General features: G+C 46.3%; 1 long non-coding RNA gene across 1 annotated transcript; it reads left to right on the top strand.

Moving 5' to 3' along the window:
• The first annotated feature begins 20165 nt into the window (after nucleotides 1-20165).
• Nucleotides 20166-22297, top strand: LOC128347346 (uncharacterized). Its single transcript, XR_008317520.1, has 3 exons — nucleotides 20166-20298; nucleotides 20451-20517; nucleotides 22032-22297. It is a non-coding gene; the product is annotated as an uncharacterized LOC128347346 (long non-coding RNA).
• The last annotated feature ends 1673 nt before the right edge of the window (nucleotides 22298-23970 follow it).

The raw sequence follows: 23970 nt of genomic DNA on the forward strand, positions 1-23970 counted from the left end.
TTTACTGAAGAGAACTAAATTGAACTAAATCGTTTACTTCTGTGCAATCCCACATGCTTAAGAGCCTCCCCATCTCTTACAACTTCTAAAAAGGCACTCAAGACACGTTTGTTCACCCAGACTTTTAATTAGATACTATTTTAATTGTTTTAACATTTTAAATTTTAAGTGGTTGTAATGTTTTAATCTTTTTATTTGTTGTTTATATTGTTTTGTTGTAAAGCGCTCAGAGACTTGCATTTTGAGCGGAATACAAATATGTTAAATGAATAAATAATAAATACTAGAAGGCAAAGAACAAGGAGAGAAAACAGTCACTTATTTAAAAGGAAGCCCATTGATTTTATTTGATTTTTGATTATTTGAATTTAATTTTATAAGCCCATCTTATTGATTTTTTTATTTCTCTGTGTAAACCGCCCTGAGTCATTTTTTGAAGGGCAGTATAGAAATTGAATGAATGAATGAACTGAATCATGATTCATTTACTTCTGTGCAATCCCACAGCCCTCACTGGAGGAGTGCTAACTTTCCCTCCGCCTCTTTCCTCCTATTTATTTATGTATTTATAGCTCTGGAGACGCATCACTGCCATCCTCCCTCCTCAGGAGAAGGCCCGGCAATAGGGAAGCAGCGACAGCGATGGTGGAGAGGAGAAAGTTGTCCCACCACTGCCAAAAGGCTCCCCAGCCCTAGTGAGGCTCTGCCAGGGGCACCAACTGAGGAGTAGTGGCAGAGGCTGCTGCTAGAGCCACTCCCAGCATCCCCGATAGGGGAGCTGAGGGGCCGCTGGCCACCGTCACCATAGAAGAGAGCACCCACCTAGGCACCCGAAGTCCTCTCTTCCCCTCTTCCAGGCTCACCACAGGATTCCCTTTTGCTCCTCCATTTTAAAAAAATAACATAATATGCTATGGTCATATGTGGCAAGACTTGCCCACACAGTGATTTTCCAATTGGAGGTAACAGAACAGAAGCACTGTGGTGATTGGTCAGTGGGGATTCCATATGTAGATAAGGAAGAGGAGTGGGTAGGGGGTGAGTGAGGGAGCGAGTGAGCATCAGGGAGAGGGTGAGTGAGCAAGCTGTGGGGAAGGGGCAAGTGAGTGAGCAAGTGATGGGGGAGAGCAAGTGAGGCGGTGAGCAAGTGAGCGGGGAGGGGGTGAGCGAATGAGTTGTGGGGGAGTGACAATCTGGGAGGGGGGAGCGAGTGAGTGGTGTGGAGGGGGTGAGTGGTAGGGAGGGTGCGAGTGAACTGGCGTGTGTTGGGGAGGGGGTGAGTGTGTGGGTGAGCGGTGAGGAGGGGGTGAGTGAGAGTGAGCAGGGCGTGAGCAAACGGTGGGGAGGGGCGAGTGAGTGAGCAAGTGCATGGGGAGGGGGCGAGTGAGTGAGCAACCAGGTAGTGAGCAAGTGAGCAGCATGGAGGGGGTGAGCGAGTGAGCAGTGGGGAGGGGCGAATGAGCGAGTGAGTGACAGGGAGGGGGTGGCTGCAAGTGGGTGGCTGACAGTGAGCAATAAAGCAGGGGCTGTGGCAGGGGGCAAGGAGAGCAAATACATCTTAGCGCACAGATGCTCTGTGCAGGTTCAGCTAGTTTAAACAATTATTTTTAAGAAGATCACGTCACACACACTCCACGACTTCATTGGCCCAAATGGGGCAGGAGGAGGGGCAGAGAAATGTCTTTCAATGAGAATATAGACAGTGTGTTTATAGACATTCTTTATGCGCATGTTTAATATATCTTGACCTTGCTTAAGGTTGTTTCATGGATATCTGTTTATACACTGTTTTTTTGTCCGTGATTCCCCAGGTTTCATTGTGGAAAATACATTTCAGCGGACGGAAAATATGAATGGCCACCAGCTTACAACGAAGCATTAAAGCACCCTTTGCTCTCCTTTTGAAACTGTTGCACTATTCCGTCACAGTTTGCAACGCATTAACCGTTGCAAATCTCGTAGTCTGGAAAACGCCCAGGAGAACAAATCAGGCTCCTGCTGGGGAAGAGCAGGAAGACTAGCAGCAGGAAGGGAATTTAAGCCTTTTTTTGATTTGGCTACTGCAGAGGAACTGCTGATCTGGATCCAAATCCACACTGGGTACAACTGCACTTTTGCTCCGCCACTGGATCTGCCCCTGGTATGAATGTCAACCCTCATTCATTTTCCCCCAGTGCCTCTGAAAGACGTGAAATGCCAAAACACATTGGTCAAATGTAGCTTTCAATACACCTTTCCCTTTCCCGCACTTTTTGAGGCTTTGCCTCCCCATTTTAGGGGGGTTTGTAGCTCTCTTGGTGCTGCTTCCTTTTTTCTTTTCTTGGCTGTGCAAATGGACAACTTGGCAGTCACACTTAGAGATATATCATTTTTGATGGGAAGGGAGCAATCTTTGTCGGTTAAGGGGCGGAATACTTACTAGGGCAGAGTGATAAACTGAGTGGGCCTTTTGGGCTAGATGATAAAGTGCCGGGTGGGCCTTTTCTCGAAGAGATAGCCATGGGATTTACATGCCTGTCTCCCATTAGTGCTAATAGTAGCTTTCACACATAAATCCCACAATGCATCGATTGCCATGCAAGACTTCCACTCTCTTATACTGGAGAGAGATAAATGTATTCCCCGCATACTTAGGCAGGGATGCACCTTTCCGTTTGGTCCTACAGGAAAGCACTTTGCATTAAACATTTACAATGAGGGTTTTTATTCAGCTCTAAAAGGCCACTTAACTGCACACACCACTTTGAAACCAAACCTGAGCATCAACGGTTGTTGCAAGCGATCTATATGTAGGTCATAAAAGAGCTTTTCCCAAAACCGGCGCTTGGGTTCTTTTAAAGTAAGGATTGCAAATTGCAATTAGTTGCCCCTTTCAGCAGGCTGGTGTAATAAGTGCACAGCAATGTAAGACAAGCATCTTTTCATTGAAATAAAAATAATAGAATTATTTGAACTTCGTAGCTAGCATGAGCTGGATAAGTACAGAGTAAGAAGTAAGCTCCGATGGAGTGTTTAGGTCTGCTTACGAGTTTATGTCCAGATCTGAAATTAGGTAATATCCATGGGCACTTTATAATGCTACCGCACAGTGCTCTCCCTGCATGTTTGCTGCAGCCCAGCAAATAGTATACTATTTGAAGGATGTGATTTGGGGGGGCTTGGGGTGAGGAATCTACATGCTCTCATCAAAAATAGTATTAATTCTCCTTTCATTCAGTACACATCTTCCACATGAGGGTAGTTTGATCCACAAAGGTGTATACCACAAGCAAAACCTGATGCCAGATATAACCTCATTAAGGAGGGCAGAGAATACACAAGATGACACTGAACACCTTTGGAAGAGTTGTAAGCCCTATAGTTTTGGACAGCCCTCTGGAACACAAATTGAAGCTGGGAAAATGCAGCTCTCATTGCATCAAGCAACCTTGTTTACTTTTGAGTGGGATCCAGCCTAGCAAAGCACTAGCATGGTGCTGTTTCACTAGCGTTAGGATGTTGCTCATGGATTTTGTGCTAAGTGACCTCTCCTCCAACTGAGTTATTACACAGGTGAAAGGTGTTGCACTATTGCTGGTGCAACATGGGGCGGTAGCTAATGGTTGTGCAGGACACTGCACATGCTTACACAACTCATTGTTCTTACATTTGTTCTGGGAAAGACTTTCCGCTAGTGGTTGTGTAACATTGTAGAGTTGTACAAACCATTCAGTATGCCTTTGAATACCAGTTGCAGGGGAGCAACCGCAGAAGAGGGGGCAAGGGGCGGGGACATGTCTTCAGTGGTTGAGATCACAACAACCCCGCTCTACGTCTTTATTCTTCCTACATAGTTGTCCTTGTAAGGCTTCTGCCTTCAAGCTAAGAACAGTTATGAGTATGCCATGGGGCTATTCTCACAATTAGCAAAAATCGGGCTAGGAGAGCCTAGCCCGATTTTTGCTAATCGTAAGAACCACCGGGCTCGGCTGCAGGCCTGATGGTTCTTGAGCAGCTAACCCGCTCAAGTAGCCCGCCCCTTAGTCCGGGTTTGTAGAGTTCTTGGTAGGTTTGCTCCACAAACCCAGGCTATTGGATCGTGAGTAGCTGCGGTGTGGCTCTGCCGCATGGCTACTCATGAGGAGACCCATGGAGGGGAGGCGAAAAGCTGCCTCCCAGCTCCGGGGGGTCTCGCCAGCATGCCCTGTGCGCTTGCGCAGGTCATGCTGGAGCTTGCGGGGGTCAATTGGCCCCCGCTCCCCCCAGCCCCCACCGGCTCCGTCACGGTGCCAGCAATCGTGTGGGCGGCCGATCCAGCCGCCCAGGGCTCCCCCTCCCCCCGCTTGTGAGCGGGGAGAGCGGGCTTAGCCCGCTCTTCCCGCTCACCGCCACCATGGCAGCTTTCAGCTCATAGCTAGAAACATGGGGCAGATCATTACTGGACTATTACTCTGCTCAGCATCTGTCTGTGTGAAAAGAACTTCAATAATGGATTAAGCTGTATTAAAACTGTGGAATCTCCTTCCTTGAGATTTTTTTTAAAAAAGAATAGGGCAGGCTGTTCTCAGGACTTCTTTAACTTATCCCACCTTAGTGAGGCCATTCACACAACCAAAAACTGTGTTCTACCTGGATTTGGGAGCTGTGTGTGCTCCCAATTTTCGGTAGTGTGGAAACAAGGTAGGAGGAAAAGCTACCCAGGTTTTCCTCTAAACTTGCTTCCACACAACCAAAAATTGGGAGCACACACACTTCCCAAACTCAGGTTAAACACAGTTTTTGATTGTATGAATGGCCTCAGTGTGCTGCTAAGATAGTATTTGAGGGGCTCCATCCTACCGTCATGCTTGCTCAAGGCTTTTCTTCTGATTCCACTTTTTTCAAAAAAGCTTTTAAATACTCATGCTGCTGCAGGAGAAGAAGCTGTGAGCTAACATCTGCCTCCCTCCTAGGCAAATCCTCAAGGACTCCTTCCTACCATGAACTGAGCTCTACCCTGCCCAGCCCAGCTCACTGTGCAGTGCCTTTTCCAGCTGTCTCCATTGGCAGCTGGTGCTGCTGCTGCTGCTGCTACTGGAGACAGAACATTCCAGAAGCTGTGAGTTAACCTCGACTTCTCTCCTGGGCAGAATTCTAGAGACTTTACCACCACATATTTATATATCTGGAACATTTCTATACTGCCCTGTATCCAAATCTCTGGGTGGCTTACAATCTAAAACACAAAAAACAATCAAAACGTTAACACAATTAAAACCATTGAAAATATAGACAAGAAATCCAAAATGTAAAACTTTAACACTATACATTAAAAGCCTAATTAAACAGGTATGTTTTCAGATTTTTCTTTAAAACATCCAGAAAAGGGGAGGCTCTAATTTTGTTAGAAAGTGAGGTTGTTCTCATGAGCAGCCAAGACAAGGCCAAGCCAGCCAAGCTAGGGCTTGGATGCCCATGAGAAAAGCTGGGATCCAAGTGGCTCCTGGCGGTGCCTCGGTGGCAGACCTGCCTATGAAGCCCGGCTGTTAAACGAGGTCAAGGGAGCAAGCGCTCCCTTAACCCTGTTTAACTGACTATGTGCCAGCATTGAATGCTTTCAGACGGCACTGAGACACTGAGGGGTGCCCGCCCATTGCCGGAGGGGATACCCACAATGCACCATGCACTCGAGCAGTGCATTGTGGGATTTCTGTGTGCGGGAATGAGCGACACATCCTGGCCCCTGCAACTCCATGCTGCCTGGGGCAGCAACAGATCGCTTGGGCATGTGATCCGCACATCCAGCAACTGGGACCCAGTCATCTGTGGGGGAAGTAAGCTTCTGTAGCCTTCCTCTCCGCGCACCCTCCCACCCAGGTCACCGATCATGAGAAAGGGCCCAGTGCCTTCCAAAGTCCCAGGGCAACCCTAGAAAAGGCCTGGTTTTGAGTCACCACCTACTGAGCCTGTAGCAACTGCATCTGGACCTCCTGGCTAATCTAATGGATGGGAGGGTCCATGGAGAAGAAGGCATTCTCTTAAATACCTTGGAACTAAGGTACTTAGGACTAAACTCCTCTTCCTCCTCCTCCTTATCAGCTTGCCTTTTAAATTCCCTAATAAATCACTCTGAGCACATTGCAGGCTCTATATCAGATAAATAGATAAATATTATGCTGCTTGCCCAAGGGTTCTCTTTTAACGGATCCTACCTTTTTATTTATTTTGAATACTTATGCTTTATAGCACACATTTTCTCCTACCATTTAATAGGTTTTTTTAAATGGGCAGAAACACTGACTCTTCTGGGGCCTAAAAAGTGTGTGTTAGAAAAAGGAAGTGCTCTATATTTTCTTAATGCTAAATGTTAGCAGTTGGGGATCATTTTGCACAGTGGCAGTCCTTGAAATTTTCAAGTGATATTTGGGGTCCCGCAAAATGCTTTGCTTCCCCCACGCCTCCATCTTCAAATAATGGTCTTTTGGAGTTCTGTGTATGCAATCTACAAAAGCCTCTGTGTTGATTCCCAAGTGGAATTTTGAGCCTGTTATTTAAATTAATGTTTTTGAGCTTGTTATGTAAAATAGCATTTGAGTTCTCTCAGGCTTGAGTTCTGGCAGGGTAAACAATTCAAGAGGACTCAAAGGGTGTCTTTTCAATTTTCCTCCAGTCTCCCTGTCGCCTCCAAAATCAGGAAGTTATTTACCCTCAAACATGATAAACCTTTCAAATCCTTGGCCTTCAAAAGACCTATTTAAATAGCAGCATTTAAAAAATAAAATAAAAAATCACAAGGTCCTTATGTTTGGAGCACACACACACACACACACACACACAAAATCACAAAATAATTATTTGAAAACATGTTATCTGTAAATCTCCCAAGGAGCAACTGAATCCACAAATTAATGTAGTTAATAGGTTATTGTTAACGTGTCTGCATTATGAAATATTATTTGCAATATCAGTGTATAAAGCCCTAGGACATACGGATTTATTTAAGAATTATGCAATTTTACATTTTCAGCATTGCAGCCATGTGCCTTAGAGGTCTAATCAAACATCCATGCCAGTGCAACTCTTTATAAACAATGCTCCTGTTTATCAGAGCTGATGGACTGGTATTCATGAATTGTCCCCACACTATGGCATTGTCTTCACACCACAGCTGCAAGGAAGACACAGACACACATCAATTTGGGTAAAAGGGCCACAACTGTATTAAATAATCAAATTAGTGAACTGAGAGTGGCATAAACCCCACCCCCCAACAGTACGGGCCTACCAAAGGCTGGATTCAGACATTATGTCCTTGCTCGTGCCTTGAAAGGGCTACACACCCTGACTCAAGGATAGAAGCAGTGCAAACCTGCTTCATCTCCATCACTGCCAACCCCAAAGGGTCAGGGCAACTTCTAAGGCTTCCCATAGCCCAAGCCACACAGCTTTTAAGATTTGTGAAGCCCCGAAGCAGGTTTCATGGTGAATTGAAGCCCCCGAGCCGCAAAGCCTCTAAGGACTGATTGACCAATCCACCCTTTCCAACTGCCCAAGGGTGCTCACTGATCTCAAACTCTTCTACACCTCCACCCAGCTCGCACTGTACCTGCCACAGAGGGAAGTCAGCCTAGCTTGGCCTTCCTGTGTGTATTGTAAGGCAGGCAGGCAATACAAACACCCAGATTGAGGTCATTCACACAATCAAAAACTGTGTTCTACCTGGGTTTAGGAGCCGTGTGCGCTCCCAATTTTTGGTTGTGCAGAAGTGGAAAACCTTGGTAGAAGTGATTGTGTGAAAGCAAGATAGAAGGAATAGCTGCCCAGGTTTTCCTCCTACCTTGCTTCCACACCATCACTTCTACTCAGGTTTTACTCTAACCTTGCTTCCACACAAGCAAAAATTGGGAACATGCACAGCTCCCAAACCCGGGAAGAACACAGTTTTTGATTGTGTGAATGACCTCAATCTGGGTGTTTGTATTGCCTGCCTGCCTTACAATATGCACAGAAAGGCCAAGCTAGGCTGACCTCCCTCTGTGGCAGGTACAGTGTGGGCTGGGTGGAGGTGTATGGATGACCTCTTAGTATGATTTTTGCTCCCTCAGACTAGCCTGCTTGTTAATACTATTGAGTAGGGCTGTGGAGTAATGCCGGCTGACAGGTATGTTGGATTCAATAAGCCTTCCAGTCAGGCATTATTGGAAGCAGTTCTGCCATGACAGGAGGGACCCCCAACAGTCTGAACTCTGTCTAAATCCCTCCTATCCTGGAATAACTCTGTTGGAATTCCAACATGTCGGTTGGACCCAGAAAGAGAAGCTGCTTCTCGGCTGAGAGGTTATTTCTCTTTCCCTAGGTTGGGATTTAAAAGATAAAGAGAAAAGCCCTTTAACTTTTAAATCCCTACCAGGCAAAAGAGAAGCCACTTCTCAGCTATTTCTCCTTCCTTGTGTTGGGATTTAAAAGATAAAGCAAAAACCCTTTTAACTTTTAAATCCCAGTGACAGAATGTTGGGAAATCGTCAGATTTCCGGCCCAACCCAACAAATGTTGGTCCCTTCTGACCATTTTTATGTCAGGTCAGATCAGATTGGTTCCAACCATTTTCGGTGTGCACAGACCTACTACTGACCTTCTCCTTCATTGCCCAAGAGTGTTAGGTGTGGTTAGTGCAAGGAAGCATTAAGTGTGGTCCAAAGCACTCTCTCTTCATGTAGACTGAGCACATGTACTTAGGACACTTCTTATAATGCTCTACAACACAGAGAGAATCTATTGCAAACATGCAGGGATTTTCGGCAAACAGGTTGATACAAAGCATCCAGCCTTTCACAGGCGGCGGGGAGGGGGGGGGAGGATGTGATTGGAATTGTCCTGCATGAACTCTCTTCACTAGTTCCCATTGCTGAAGGCCTTTCACCTTTATCTGCATTTTTCTATCCTCCCACTAAAGTAAAACCCAGGAAGGTGTGATTCATATTTTTATCTGCTGTTTTGCTTTTCTGTTCTGAATGTGTTTTTGTGGAATGATGTGGATATAATATTGTTGAAAGTGCATGTTGTTAGCCACCTTGAATGTTTTTATGGAAAGGTGGAGTATAAATCCCTTTAAGAGAAAAAACAATGATGGAATAAAAATAAAAATAGAACTCATAACTGGGCAAAGAGGCACCTCTTAAGTGGTGATCTTTTAGATTTAGCAGGAGGAGAGGAATTGCCCCTCTTTATCCCAGTACAGTGTCTTTTCCAGTGGCTGTTTGTTCATATCTCCCTTGTGTCTTTTTATTTTTAGATTGTGAGCCCTCTTGAGACAGGAACCAGTCTTTTATTTCTTCTATTGGGTAAAACACTTGGATAACATTTTCTGCTGAAAAATTGTATATAATGTTAATAACAACATGCTATCAATAGTTCAACATATATTTCAGCCATGTGTGAAAAGGGGCTGCTTAGTGTCCATGAGAATGCCTGTCAATCTGCATGCATTAGGGATGTGCACAGAACTGCAGCTGGGCGGTTCGAAGGTGGTGGGGGTGCCGCTTTAAGGGCGGGGGAGGGTGAACTTACCCCTCCCACTGTTTCCCCCCTGCGACGCACACATTTGCCCGGTACTTCCGGCCACTTCCGGCTGAGGAGGGCAATGGGGCAGCAGGGAGGTATGTTGCCGCCCCAAAGGCTTTTAACAACAATGAGCACCGGTGGGGAAAAAGTGGCGGGAGGGGTAAGTTCAACTCCCCTGCCCTTAAAGTGGCATCCCCCCTCCGTCAAACTTCGAACCGGCCCCATGTTCGAACCTGTTCAGAAGCCCATAAAAGGGCCTCCGAACAGGTTCGTGCACATCCCTAGCATGCATGCACCCAGATGTGCACTAGAGAGACAGGATGTGTCCGTTCCTGAACAACTGGCCCTATCCACCCCCAGCACAGTAATTCCAGTGACTGTCGCTGGTGTCTATCTTATGTTTCGTTTTAGAATGTGAGCCCTTTGGGGACAGGGAGCCATCTTATTTATTTGTTGTTTCTCTTTGTAAACCACCCTCAGCTATTTTTGGAAGGGCGGTGTAGAAATCGAAATAATAATAATAATAATAATAATAATAATAATAATAATAATAATAATTCCCAACTCAGAGATTTAACTGACCTTGGGCATGGGGCAGGACTCTAAAGGATGGCAATTCTAGTGACATATTAACCAGATGTGAAGGTAGCATTCATGACAAGAAGACAAATATAGGGACAATATAGGGACAGTGGCTTACATATAGTACAGTGTGCCATGAGTCCAAGAATGGAGCATGCTCTTTCTGTGTCTCTCCAAAATGTGTCCACTTACCTAATTAGCTCAGAGAAGCTCTGTGGCCATTATGAGTTGTGAATTGTGTCATTGCTGCAGCACTGATCCTCCCATTATTCTCAATGGAAGGCTCATTGCTACAGCAATGACACAGTCATTAGTAGCAATGGAGCCTTTGTGAGTTCATTAGCAGTGTGGACATGATTTGGAGAGGCACAGAATGAACACACATGCCCTGCTGTTGGATTGGTGGGGTGCTGCACTGTATCTGAGCCAGTGATTTTTCCAGGGACAGGGACCCGAAAATACTGACTTATCCCTGGAAAATAGGGACAGATAGGGTCAATGGAATGTAGAATGTGGAAATGGTTCCCTAGAGAGTTTAAGCCACTGTATGGAATTGTTCACATATGTAGACAAGATAAGATGACCAAAAATTAACAGGCTGAAATCAGTATGTAAGCTTTTTACATAATCAACACTTTTCCTTAAGCTTCATTTGACTCAATAATCACACCAATTATTTTAACTTCATTTCTTCTAATCTTTAATTTTAAATTCAATATTAATTAACCATTTTGGATAGCAATTTTTTTCTCTACCTGATTAATTCTTACAAAGACAGGAAATGGAAAGCAATTTTGTTTTTTTTATTAATGTTAAAATAATTCCAACTCAAATTGCCAGCAAAATGAGCAAGCATCCTTGATTGCTCTCCAGATAAGCACAGCTGGAGCACCTAACAAATTACTCCTCCCAAACTTCATTACTATTAGCTAAATGCAATTAGTCAAAACTGACTTCCATTGACAGCTTTGTGCAAACTATAAAAGTCATTCAAGAAAATAAGTTTGATGTGCATGTGAATTTGCTTTAACATGCCGTTTGGTTTCTGTTCGCTCATTTTGCTAATATTGTGGCAAATGAGTTGCTAAATGAAAAATATAGACATTGTTAAAAACAAGTCCCATTAAAAATTTATGAGAATTGGGCAGGTTCAGATGATCACTGGGAAGTTACCCCTGCTAACTTGACAAAGAGGCACCTTTTAATGTGGTGATTCTCTTGATTGAGCAGGGGGAGAGTAACTGGCCCTATCCACCCCCCAGCACAGTACCTCCAGTGACTGTCTATCTCATGTTTCATTTTAGGCTATGAGCCCTTTGGGGACAAGGAGCCATCTTATTTATTTATTTATTATTTCTCTGTGTAAACCGCCCTGAGCTATTTTTGGAAGGGCGGTATAGAAATCAAATAAATAAATAAATAAACACATACATACATACATACATACATACATAAGTTCAGCTTCAAGGGAGTGTGTGCTCCTGGCAAGTGTGTCACCTGTACCTGCCAACTACCAGTTCCTAAGCCTTCCACCTGACATTCAGCGGTATATCAGCAGTGTAACCCGCCACAAACCGAAACTAACAAATTGAGTTAGGGGAGAGAAACTGTGGGTCTGTTTTTAGCTTACTTTCTAATAGGTTTATGAGATTACCCAACATTCTGTGTGTGTGTGTGTGTGTGTCCGTGTGTCCCCCCACTATCAACTTCGCAATGCCTGGACCAATATGAACCAAATCGGGTACAGTTGTAGGGACACATAGGGACACCTCAACAGCGTAGTGTGTGATGATGTCATCCACTCCGATCCAAGATGGTGGATGCATAAACAAGTGGGCTAACTTTGAACCAAATTTGCTGCAGCTGCACGGACGCATAGCGATGCCCAAATGGTGTGGTGTGTGATGATGTCATCCACTCCAATTCAATATGGTGGCTGTGTGAACATCTGAGGCACTAGCGGGCTAATTTGTGGACTGTCTAACCAATTTAAACCAAATTAGGTAGAGTTGCAATGAATGACACACTGGGAAACCTCAATGGCATAGTTTGTTTTGATGTCATCCACACTGATTAAAGATGGTGGTTGCAAAACTTTTGAGGTGCAAGTGAGCTAACTTGTGAACTTCTTAACCGATTTGAACCAAAATTGCTCCAGCAGTAGAGCCACATAGGGACACCTCAGTGGCATAGTTTATGATGATGTCATCCACCCCAATTCAAGATGGTGGACATGTAAACTTTTGAGGTGCAAGTGCACTAACTTGTGGACGTTCTAACTGATTTGAACCAAATTTGCTACAGCTGTATGGACACATAGGGATGCTCCAATGGTGTGGTTTGTGATTATGCCATTCGCCTCAATCCAAGATGGTGGACGTGCGATCTTTTGAGGTGCAAGTGCACTAACTTGTGGACTGTCTAACTGATTCAAATCACATTTGGTACTGTTGTAGTGAGTGACACATAGGGACACCTCAATTGTGTAGTTTGTAATGTAATCCACCCTGATCCAAGATGGCGGACACATGAACATTTGAGGTGCAGAGATCTAACTTGTGGACCTCAATTTGAACCAAATTTAGTCCAGATGTAGAGACAGTGAAAGGAAAGTAGGCTGATTAGTTCTTGCTAGAACAACTTCTTTCTTTTAACTACAGTTCCATGGGTTTGGACATTCGGCTAGCAAAACCGGAGGTGAATGGATCTCTGGTATCGTGTTTCATCTGAATCTGGCCATTGTTACCCTCTATCCCTTCAGTAGGGATTAAAACTACCATTTTGCATTGATCCCAGGTGGAGAAACTATGCAGCAACATTCCCACATTATTTTGTAATGAGGGAGTATGAATGATGCTTCCTTCAAAAAGATCTCTCTACTCAACCATTTCTGCCCAGGAAGACTGAACTAATTGTTCTGGTGCTTGTGGACAATATACATTAAGTCTCTTAAGCTTCCTCACGTTAAGCAACCCCAGACAAAAAGCAGAAAATGTTTCTTGCGGATTTTCTAACAATGATTTATATCAAGATTTTCTAGCAATTATTTATATCAATGATTTATATCAGGATTTATTTACTTATCACATGCAAGCCCTACAGTAATAAGTACAGATCCAACAGCTGCGGTGTCAAATGACAGCTGGTGTCAGGCACCCCTTCCATCTCCATCCCAGGCAGCACAGAAGCCATTGCTGCTCATCCACCTCTTGCTCTCGGGATTATAAAAAGGAAGAAAATGGAAAAGGGGATTAGAATGTCTCTTGAGTGTCCACTGCCCATGTGGATGTGCGAGAGGTGTGCTGAAGGCAACCTGCTTGGTCATCTGGGGGAAAGGTAAGTTGAAAGCAGCCTCTCCCCACCTCATGCCCTCCCCACCCACCCAGGGTGATTGTGAGAATCGCCCTAGTGATTCACTGTAGCACACATATGTGTGAGCTCCTGAAATATCTTTATTAGCTCAAATTCAGCTGTCAGACTGCATGAAAAAGATTCTATTGGTTAAAGGGATACTGTTTTGTTCAGAGGGATCAGTATACAGGAATATAACCAAATGTTCCCACTGTTTCTCTTATGTATGCTTCATAAATTTTATTTAGTAATGCCTGGCATTATGACTTGTAATTGGAAGAGGGAATAGTAGAATACTATTTTCTTGTCAGGAGCATGTAGAATATATCCAGCCATAGTTAAGTGCGGTCAAAAGTCAGGAGAGGGAGAAAAAGGAGAAAGAAAGTGAGATTATATGGGCAACCACTCTGCTATTCAATATTTAATGAGTGTAGGATTTGTGGTCTTCACAAACACATTTATAACTGCAGACATGTCAATATTTTTTAAAGGTCAAGTAGGATTCTTCGCATTCCTTGTAATTACAATCTTCAGTCTGAAGGGATCATGACTCTTGGTGATCTCATTCCATAACTTTTAACACTGAAGTTCATCTCTCTGTGGAATTAACAGAGAAGGATCTTCAACAGAAAATGTCCAGTGAAATTTAAGTTAATCATTCATATATATATATATATATATATATATATATATATATATATATATACATACATACACACACACACACACACACACACACACACACACACACACACACACACACACCCCAGTTTGGAAAGGTGAAATCTTCTTTAACTAGCTTTACCCGTGCAGAGCATCTGCATGCTAATACTTTATTGATCAGTATCATAATACCTTTTAAAACTGTGCGGCAGGATGGCGGCAGGGATAGCGGTGGAGACTACAACAAGAGTTCCTACCTTGGGCCTACCTTCCTCCCCTGTGCCAGGTTGGGCCATTTCCGGGCCATTTGGGGCCCCGGAATGGGCGGAAATGGCCTGACCTAGCATTTGGGAGGAAGGCAGGCCTGAGGAAGGAGCTCTTGCTGCCGTCTCTGCCATCCGGGTGGAGATGGCATTGAGAGTTCTGTCTTCAGGCCCAGATTCCTCCCAAATGCCAAGTCGGGACATTTTTGGGCCATTCGGGGGTATTTGGGAGGCAGGCGGCCCATGGGAGGAGCCCTTGCCGCTGTCTCTGCCATCATCCCTGAAGCATTGCTGCGGCTGCAGCTCCTCCCAGTTCCACGGGCTAACACAAGGGCACCTTACCAGGCTTGGAGATCCACAGCCCTATAGAGGTGCATATTCATTATGTTCAAGTCAAGGCCCAGCTCACCACGCCCACCCCAAAGCACTCCAGCATGCCACACGTTGCCTTAGCATGTTATATGTTCAGGTATGGTCCTCACATTTCTGGCTGCTGAATCAGAGTTTGCTTAAATCAGGGATTCGCCAGACTCCCAATTTCTCAGGGGTTTTCAATACACCTTTAGTCATTGTGACTGGGAATAATGGGAATTGTAGTCCAACTACATCTGAGGACCCAAGTTTGAGATGGCTTATATGAGGCACAGGACAAAGAAGGAACACTCAAACAAACAACAACAACAACAACAACAACACCAAGGACGTTGAGGGTATTCTGATGATCACAAGAAACTGGGCTAAGGGAGCCCAGCCCAGTTTCAAGTGATTGTTAGAACCACTTGGCTTGCCCGGTGGTTCCATGGTGGGTAGCCCGCCTAGGAACCCCTCCCCTTAAATGAGGTTAACGGCACGCTTGCTCTGTTAACCACGTTTTTGTGGTCCAATCAACCTCTTGACCTTGGGGGGCCTCTCCAGGATGCCCTGCGCACTCGCAAGGGGCATCCCGGGACTTCTGGGGGCCTGCCAGCTTCATGGCGGAGCTAGCAATCATGTGGGTGGCCGATCCAGCCGCCCAGAGATGGCTCCCTGCCCGTGTGCAGGGAGAGTGGGCTAAGGCCACCCTCCCCACACAAACCCGAACGGTGCTTCACACTAATTGTGTGATGCGCCTCAAGAAGTCCACTGGTCAAAATAAATACTTGATTCAAAGCTTTGCATCTTTTTATTCTATTTGTAGTGTATTTGCTTGCTATATGTACAGGTACTAGGAGCATGGCCAGTGAACATGTTAGCATTGAGGGTATAGTCAGAAAGCACAGTCCAGCTCCCCCCACCACATATTCAGTGAAGCTGTTCTGGCCATCACTGAAAATAGGGCTAGGGGAGCCCAGCTAGCCCGCCTGACTGCCCCTCCTCTTAAACAAGGTCAACTGAGTGAGTGCTCTGTTAACCTAGTTTTTCTGCTCGTGTGTTAGCCACGGCTGCTTGCAGCCATGGCTGGCACACTTGGGGGGGGGAGAGGGGACCCCAGGAAGGCACTGCACACTCACGTGGTGCTTTCCTGGGGTTTGGGGGGCCGGGGCACTGCACGGTGGCACTCTCCTTCCCTCGATCCCCGGAGCTCTGGATGGAGCTGCAGCCAGGTGTGGGAGCACCCGACTGGACCAGCCATTCATCTGGGTGGCCAATCCAGCTGCCCAGCAATGAACAACTGCTCGTATGCAGGGAGAGTGGGCTAAATGTGAAGCACCATGAAGGTTCATGCGGGCTCTCCCTGCATGAACCCTCCTGGTGCTTCACACTAATCATGTGAAGCGCCTCAGTGTATGTGGATTAATGAGTGAATAGGGCTGAAGAAGACTCATGTGGAAAGGAGACAGATGTCCCTGCTACCCGCATCTCCTCATATGCAGGTGGACTCTGGCAACTCTGGTAAACTCTGTAACTTGTAATGTCAGATTTCTTTTGCACCATGAAAAGGGTTTCCTCATCTTAAAACCATCCTCTGACCGCTTTGAATAACTCTGTTACCAGATGGAGCAGTTTAGTTTAACTCCATCTACCTTCTGCAAGGCTGGTGGACCAATTAGAATGGATCTGTTGGTGTCCAGACAGCCCTTGGGGAGGGAGTTTCCAGTGTGCAGAGCTGGCGACTCTGTAAAGGCCCTTTGAATTGCTGGGATGTGGAGATAGCCCACACTATTAACATGGTCGCTCCTAAATGCTGTCTCTGGCTTGGTGGGGCCTGTTCTGCTCCTTGGTTTTCTAGGGTAATGAAATAAGTCGGACGACAGCTGGAATGATGCTGGAGGAAGCGTTGTGATGAATCTGACTGAACACAGGCTAGAACCCATTTTCTGGACTACTCTGTGGCAGTGAGGATGGTGAAGAAGCATTTTTTCTCTGCATCCATTGTGTCTGCTCAGTGCAGGCCAGTGGAGTTTTTTCCCCACATAGCAAAGCTTTACATATCACCCTGTGCAATGGGGGAGGTATAATGGAGGTGTATCGCTTCACATCGGGGGGAAAGGGGTAGCCTAGAGTGTTGTGGGGTTGATGGCAGTGCCCAAGGGGGGGCAAGGAAGCTACCAGAATTTTTTCAAAGTATTTGGGCAGAGGGCTGGTTTTTGGTGATTTGTTGAAATTTATGCATCTTTAAGGTTTTTCTCCATAAGGAATCATGTAGGTTTCAGCAGCCCCATAACTGCACTTGGGGGGCTCTGGGGTGGCCCAGAGCGAGTGGTAGTGTAGTGAACATGCCAGCTGCATGGGTTTCTAGCCCATGGGGTACAGGGTTCTGTTGTTTCTGAGGTGTTCTGAGTGTGGATTCTCTGGTAGCAAATGAGATTTTCAATACAAACCATGAATCCACTCTCATTTGCTCTCAGAGAATCCACACTCAGAACATCTCAGAAACAACAGTTAGCAATCCCATGGGAGTGACTGGCACCCTCTGTTCACTACACTGCCACTCACTCTGGGCCATCCCAGCACCCCTCAAGTGCAGGCGGACAAGGGCGGACCCTGCTTAGCTAAGGGGACAAGTCAGGCTTGCTACCACAAGACCAGCCAAAACTGAGGCGATTCTCAGGAGCAGCAGAAACCAGGCTAAGGGAGCCCAGCCTGGTTTCTGCTGCTCGTGTGCAGCAATGGGAGCCACCTCGTCCCCAGTGGCAAGTCCACCTAAATGCTCTCCCTCTTAAACAAGGTTAATGGAGCGAGCGCTCAGTTAACCCCATTTTTTTTAGTCATGTGTCTGACACAGCTGCTTGCAGCCATGGCAGACACACTAGGGGAAGTGGGAGAGGGGACCCCAGGAATGCACCGGGGATTCACCTGGAGAGACCCCCGAGGGCCAGGGTTAGGGTTAATGAGCCGGGGGTCTACTCGTGTAAATGTTCCCTCACATTTTCCGAGAGCAGGAGGGTGTGGGTTCGAATCCCCACTGGTGTGTTTCCCAGAATGTGGGCAACTCCTATATCGGGCAGTAGCGTTACAGGAAGGTGCTGAAAGGCATCATCTCATACTGTGTGGGAGATGGCAATGGTAAACCCCCCTGTATTCTACTAAGAAAACCACATGGCTCTGTGGTTGCCAGGAGTCGACACCGACTTGACAGTACAACCTTTCCTTTTCTTTCAACAAAGAAAGGGCAAAGCACAAGTCATCACCCAGATCCCTCAAGGAACCAGGGACATTATTCCTCCCTTGTTCCATTGCAGCTACACCCCGCTGCCCCTGGAATAAATTTATTCCTCAATATCTTCTTATGCTGTAGCTTTTCAAAATGGTATCTGACCATTCGTGTTCTGTAACCTGTATATTGCTACAACTTTCACACTGCACAGAAATAACAGTATGAAGATGAGCTGAGAAGACAGCCGTTTAACAACAAATACAAACACTTGAAAATGGGGTTTTAATTACCAAGAAGAAAGGTGAAATGTCCTCAAAACAAACAAAATGCTAAATTTTTCTGCTAAGATCCTTTCCAAAGTCCTAATATATTCCCATTGCTGTTGCAAACTGTGTGTGAATGTTCAATTCTACTTTTTTGGGGGGGGGGGGATACCTAATGGTACAAAATGTCTTGCGCAATCGTAGCTCATTTGAAAGATGTGGATGCTTTGAATGTAAGCACTTCAAAGGGACACACACACACCCCACCCCTTGAGAGCCATAGCCAACGTGCTGCAATATTTAATGGCTGGGAGGCTGTTCTCAAGAGCAGCCAAGACTGGGCTAGGGCTGCTAAGTTCTTAGGGCAACTTTTTTCAATCCTGAAAGGTGAAAAAGTGATATATTAATTGCATCTGAAAACAGAAATGCATGGCAATAACTATTTATTTTGCTAAATGATCTGCGGAACTCAATTACACTTGATAGTAGTGATACTTAGTTTGAATATGTTCAGGAATAAAGCAAATTGAGGTGGCATCTCTGACTTAAAATGGCTGGATTGAAGAAACATTAAGTAACAGAGACAGGAGCTAAGCCATTCAGAGCTAAACCAAATAAAAGGGAAGCATAATTAACAAACCTGTTCATCTCCACCATAAAAACAGACACACACACACCCTTTTAAGATAGGAAATGTGTCAGCATCAATATTTCCTTCTTCCTCCTGAGGACCAAGAAAGCTCTTACATTGTGAGGAGCCTGAAGGACGTGGGGAGAAAGGTTTCCTGGAAGAATGATATCTGACGCTGCTCATGTAGAATTTCAGCCTGGGCATTTATTGTCATCCATACAGACAGCATCTTGGGAGAGAACGGTGCCTTGTAGAGATGCAGCAGACAGACACACTGTATTGGGGACCTGTTGAATTTCTGGCTGGATGTTTCCTATATAGGTGGCATGTGAGCCCCCATCTGTAGCCTGAAGTGGTGCAGCCCAGACCGCAGAGAGGACTGTGACCTGGTTTTCTTGAGCTGTGGGCCTGCTAGAGAAGCACTTCAAGGGTCAGGCCATTGACCTTCCTCCCCAGTCCACCAACTGCACCTTGAAATATAAATAAGATCAAAGATACACAAGAGCAGGTACATCTGCTTAATCTGCACAATGTATTCCAAGCACAGACTCAGGTGGCTTCTCCTGTGTGGTGGAATGTTCCCATTCTGCCTGGGCTATGCCTCAGGTGCAGGAAAGGGGATGGCCTTTGAGGGTGTGTGTGTTTATCTGTGTGTGTGTGTGTGTGTGTGTGTGTGTGTGTGTGTGTGTTTGCCAAGGATCCCCCCCTGCACAAAGTGGGGAGGAGGTGCTTATTTGGGGGTGGTGATGCTCCTGCCTAATTGTGAAGTCTCATCTATGTTTTCAGAGGACTCCCTTGGCCAAGCAGGGCTAGGCCACAAAAGGCATTTGTGTTGCAATCATGACTTCAGGAGGGGAGTCCAGGCACAGCCTAGAAACTGCCAGAGCAGCTCTTGCTCGCCTAGCCAGAGGCAGCACCATGTTTGTGCTCCTAGAGGACGTGGTCGGTAGTGGCTGCATACTGGTGCTACTGCATCTCTTGGCTCTTTTCAGCATTTTCTGGGTCTTCGTTTGGACTGCTGTAGACTTATGGGTAAGAGGCAGCTTTAAGTGGAGGATGTTAGAGGAGCCTCAATTTGGCTCCAGGGTCCCCATGGCTGGCTTGTATCTACAGCATGATCCAAGAAGACCACTTGGACCTGCCCATTAGTGCACTGTTGTGAACCTAAAAATAGCCTTTTTGGATTAAACCAATGTAGAAGGGTTGCCTCCTGAGGCTCAGACCCTCAGGTAGGGGAGTGGGGACCTGAGAGGCAAGGGGTGGAGGCTGGTACAATTGGGGAGGACTCTGTGCCTCTGTTGGGGGTGGAGATGGAGAAAGAGGTTGGCCCTTTGCCTACTCCCTCTGAGACGGAGCCTCACTTGCCCAATGCTTTCTGCTTTTTTCTTCAGCATGAACAGATTTATGGCCCCAGAGTAAAATGGACAAAAATCCAGAATGCTTGGATTGGTGAGCAGCCTTTATTTTCACTGGGGGAGGGCTAGAGGTGTGTGTGTGTGTGTGTGTGTGTGTGTGTGTGTGTGTGTGTGTGTGTGTTTAGGGCACTTGAAGTCTGAGCTGTCCCAAGCCAGCTCACTTGGCCTCTTGTCTCTTCTTTTCAGCAATCTCAAGATGGATTAGGAAAGCAGGGAAGGGCAGATACCACAGGAGGAGTAGGAGGAGGAAGAAGTAAGTGATAGCCACTGCATCCAAAGGGAGCCACTACTCAGCAGCTGCAGCCTTAGACCCTCTGCTCCCCCAATGGGGGTGACATCACACATGCATGCATCCTGCCATTGTTGGATGTCCCACAGCGTGAGGTGTGTCTCCCATGAGGGGATCACAATTGTTCTGGCAGGCCAAGCCCATCGAGGTCTGTCAGCTTAATCCACTGCCATGTCGTATGTCCAAGGAGCCCTGACATTCTCTACTTCCCCCCCAGGCCCCCAAAGCAGTCTGAGGTGCTGACCTTGCCATGGAGGCTGATCTTCTTCTCCAAGGGAGGCTGAGAGCCACAAATGTGGACATCCCATCCCTTGGAGAAGATCTAGACACTTGTGATCTGCTCACAAGGTGCTGACCTCTAGAGAGGGAGCAGCAGCTGCTGCAGCTGCCAGGTCTCAGGGTTCTCTCCAAGGAGTGACAGAAAAAGGGATGGACTGCACTGTCAGGAGGGACGTGTGGGTGGGCGATGGTAAGAAGTCTCTTACAGACAGAAAGGCTAGGAAACGCTTTTCCCTGGGGTGGGGTGGGGGAGATTTGATTCACTTCAACTTCTGGTTTCCCCAAACAACCCATAGACGTTTCTACCCAGTAAACTCTGTTACTCTCTGGTCTGCTGCCGACAGATTTTCCCATCACTGATGGCCCCAAAGAGAAAAGAATCAACTTTTTATGTCACTTCCAGCCTGATTGTGTGTGCATCCAGACTCACCACAGGCAACCAGGGAACTCACTGTTTAACAAGCCTGCCTGGAAGGTTTCATCACCAGAGGCTGAAGACATTGTTGATATCAACACCATTTAAGGGTTCTTGTTGTTTTTTAGTTGTGGTTTAAAGGCCAGCAAGTTGCTAAGCACAGTGCAAGCTCATATGGATATAAAGCAACTATTATTTACTTAAGTATTATTTATATAGCACCATTAATGTGCATCACACTTTACAGCAACACAAAAGCAAATCATTGTCCCAAAGAGATTACTATCTAGAATTTTTCTCACTGGAGGCCATTGGACTAGGGTAGGAGCAGAATCCAGCTGTTTTGTGTTTTTGTCACACAATCCAGATGAGATAGGTGAGTGTAATTCTCACCACTGATTCCCTGAGTTTGCCTCTCCCCAAGTGGCTACTTACAGCAGCAAGTTGTGCGGGAACATAGGAAGCAGCTTTATATTGAGTCAGGCCATTGGTCCATCTAGCACAGTATTACACTGACTGGAAGCAGCTCTCCAAGGTTTCAAGCAGGAGTTTTCCCCAGCCTTAATACCGGGAGGTGCCAGGAATTGAACCTGGGACTTCCTGCATGCAGAGCAGATGCTCTATTACTGAGCTACAAACTTTGTGAGGAGAGGAAGAGTCCTTCCCTCCAGAGTCTGCTACATCCTCCCAGAGCTGGAGTGTGGAAATTCTCATCCATCCTCTCCCCTTTGGAAAGTAACGTTCCTTCCTTCCACCACTGACCCGTTATTCTTATTTCCAACAGAATCTTGTCCAGTCTGTCCAGCACCACTTTGGCCTCCTTCTCCTCTTTGAACAGTGCGTGGACCTCTTCCTCAATTGGGCCTCTTCCTCAGTTAAGCCGGCTAGAGAGATCCCTCCCATCATCTTCTGAAGGTGGCAGCTATTTGCGGACCCTGCCCAGACTCAGTAGACCCGGGCTCAAGGAGCTTCGCAGGGAATTTGCAGCCCATGAAAATGTGAAATTCAACTTGCATAAAAAGCAGTTGCAAGAGTTGTGTGGGGGCCCCACACCCCACTCTGAGTCCTTGGCCGAATTGTTCTCTGTTGTGCCCAGACTCCAGAGTGCATCTAACACCACCTCCTTCAGTGGCAGAAGCTCTGAGGGAAAATGGTCTCCAAGGCGCACCCGGGAAAATAGAGTAGAGACTCCATTCCCACCCTTGGTGCCCAAGACTGGCCCAAAGTTCCGGCCAGAGGATGGCATGCCTGGAGGCTTGGTAGACAAGCCATTGTCAAGGAAGATCCAGGAGTCCAAGGTCTCATCTGACATGCTGAATAGCTGCGTCTCTGACACCCAGAAAATGACAAGCATCAGGAAATACCACCTCAGATCTGATCAGGAGGAGGACCAGGAGGACCCTCATGAGTCTTCAAGCCAAATTAAATATCAACGTCTGAAGAATAGCACAAACCAGGCTTGCTGCCCTCTTATGAGGTGGTTTAAAAAGAAAAGGGCAGCCCCAGAGAAGTGCCCCACCAGGCCCCACCAGCCCCAGCATGCCCCAGCAAGAAAGAAAGACCAGGACTTCAACAGCTCTGAAGAAAGGCCTATGGCAAAAAAGCAAAAGAGTCCTTCTGCCTTCAAGCAAGGCTGGGACTGGATCCGAGGGAGAAGAACAAAAACTGTCAAGCTCCCTAAGAAGCAGGCTTCAGCTCCTCTCCCTCAAAAATCAAGGAATGCAGCAAACATGCCTTCCTCCTCCCAAATATTTCCCTCTTCCCAGTATTCAGCTTCTGGACACCGCCTAAAGTTGGGAGTTGACCCCACAAAGCAAGCATTCCACACAGCTGAAGGTGTAGCAGAATCCTCCGGGTTCAAAGTGAGAGATTGACAACAACAGTTGAGAAAAAGCAGAATGTATTGCTAGCAAATAGACTCAGTGCAATAATTTCCGAAAAGCTGAGCGCGGGTTACATTCTGGCTTCAGCTCTTATACTCATCTTAATTACATTCAGTGGATACAATCCTCATTGGTTAGCATCACTTAATCGTCATATTACAATTATTACAATTAGACAATATTCCTCTAACTATAATTGAGCATTCCATCCCCTCCTCCTCCCTCCATACAGCCAAACTATTTCACTCCCTTTTCCAAACGTGTCCTTGAAGGTGTCGTAGCTAGCGCCCTGCTATCTAAAGATACCAAAAGGGACCTCTTTGCCTGCGTTCCAGCAGAAGACAGATTTATGACTTTTAGCAAGTTACAATTAACAACTTGTAGACTCTTTAACCATTTCTTGACCACAACCTGAGTTCTGCCTCATTTCCCCCCTTTGCCGCACTTACAACTCACTGTCTTTTCTGGACAGTGCATGGTACAAAGTCAGCAGGTGAATAGCTGTTTTTCGCTCCACTATTTTCTCAAGGGCCTGTCGGCCCAAAGAGAGAAGCAAAACAGTATACAAGGTATTAGTGTACAGTCCAGTAACAACATCAGACTTCCCCTCTGGTGTTGGCTTCCTCCTTCTCTGTGCAATCAATCCGCTTCCGGTGGGATTGAAGCAGGGAGCCGGCGTCCAGGATCTCGACCTGTGTCCACCGCCAGTCCCGGTCGGTGGGGAGCAGAGGTCTCGCCTTCAGCCTCGGTTCCTTCTGGTTGGCCTGGGGTTTCAGGACCCTTGCGGTAGAGTCGGAGTCGGAGTGGGCTTTTTGGATCTAGTTCAGTGGTCCACTCGTG

The sequence above is a fragment of the Hemicordylus capensis genome, chromosome 1 (assembly GCF_027244095.1).
Source record: "Hemicordylus capensis ecotype Gifberg chromosome 1, rHemCap1.1.pri, whole genome shotgun sequence".
Taxonomy (NCBI): Eukaryota; Metazoa; Chordata; class Lepidosauria; order Squamata; family Cordylidae; genus Hemicordylus; species Hemicordylus capensis.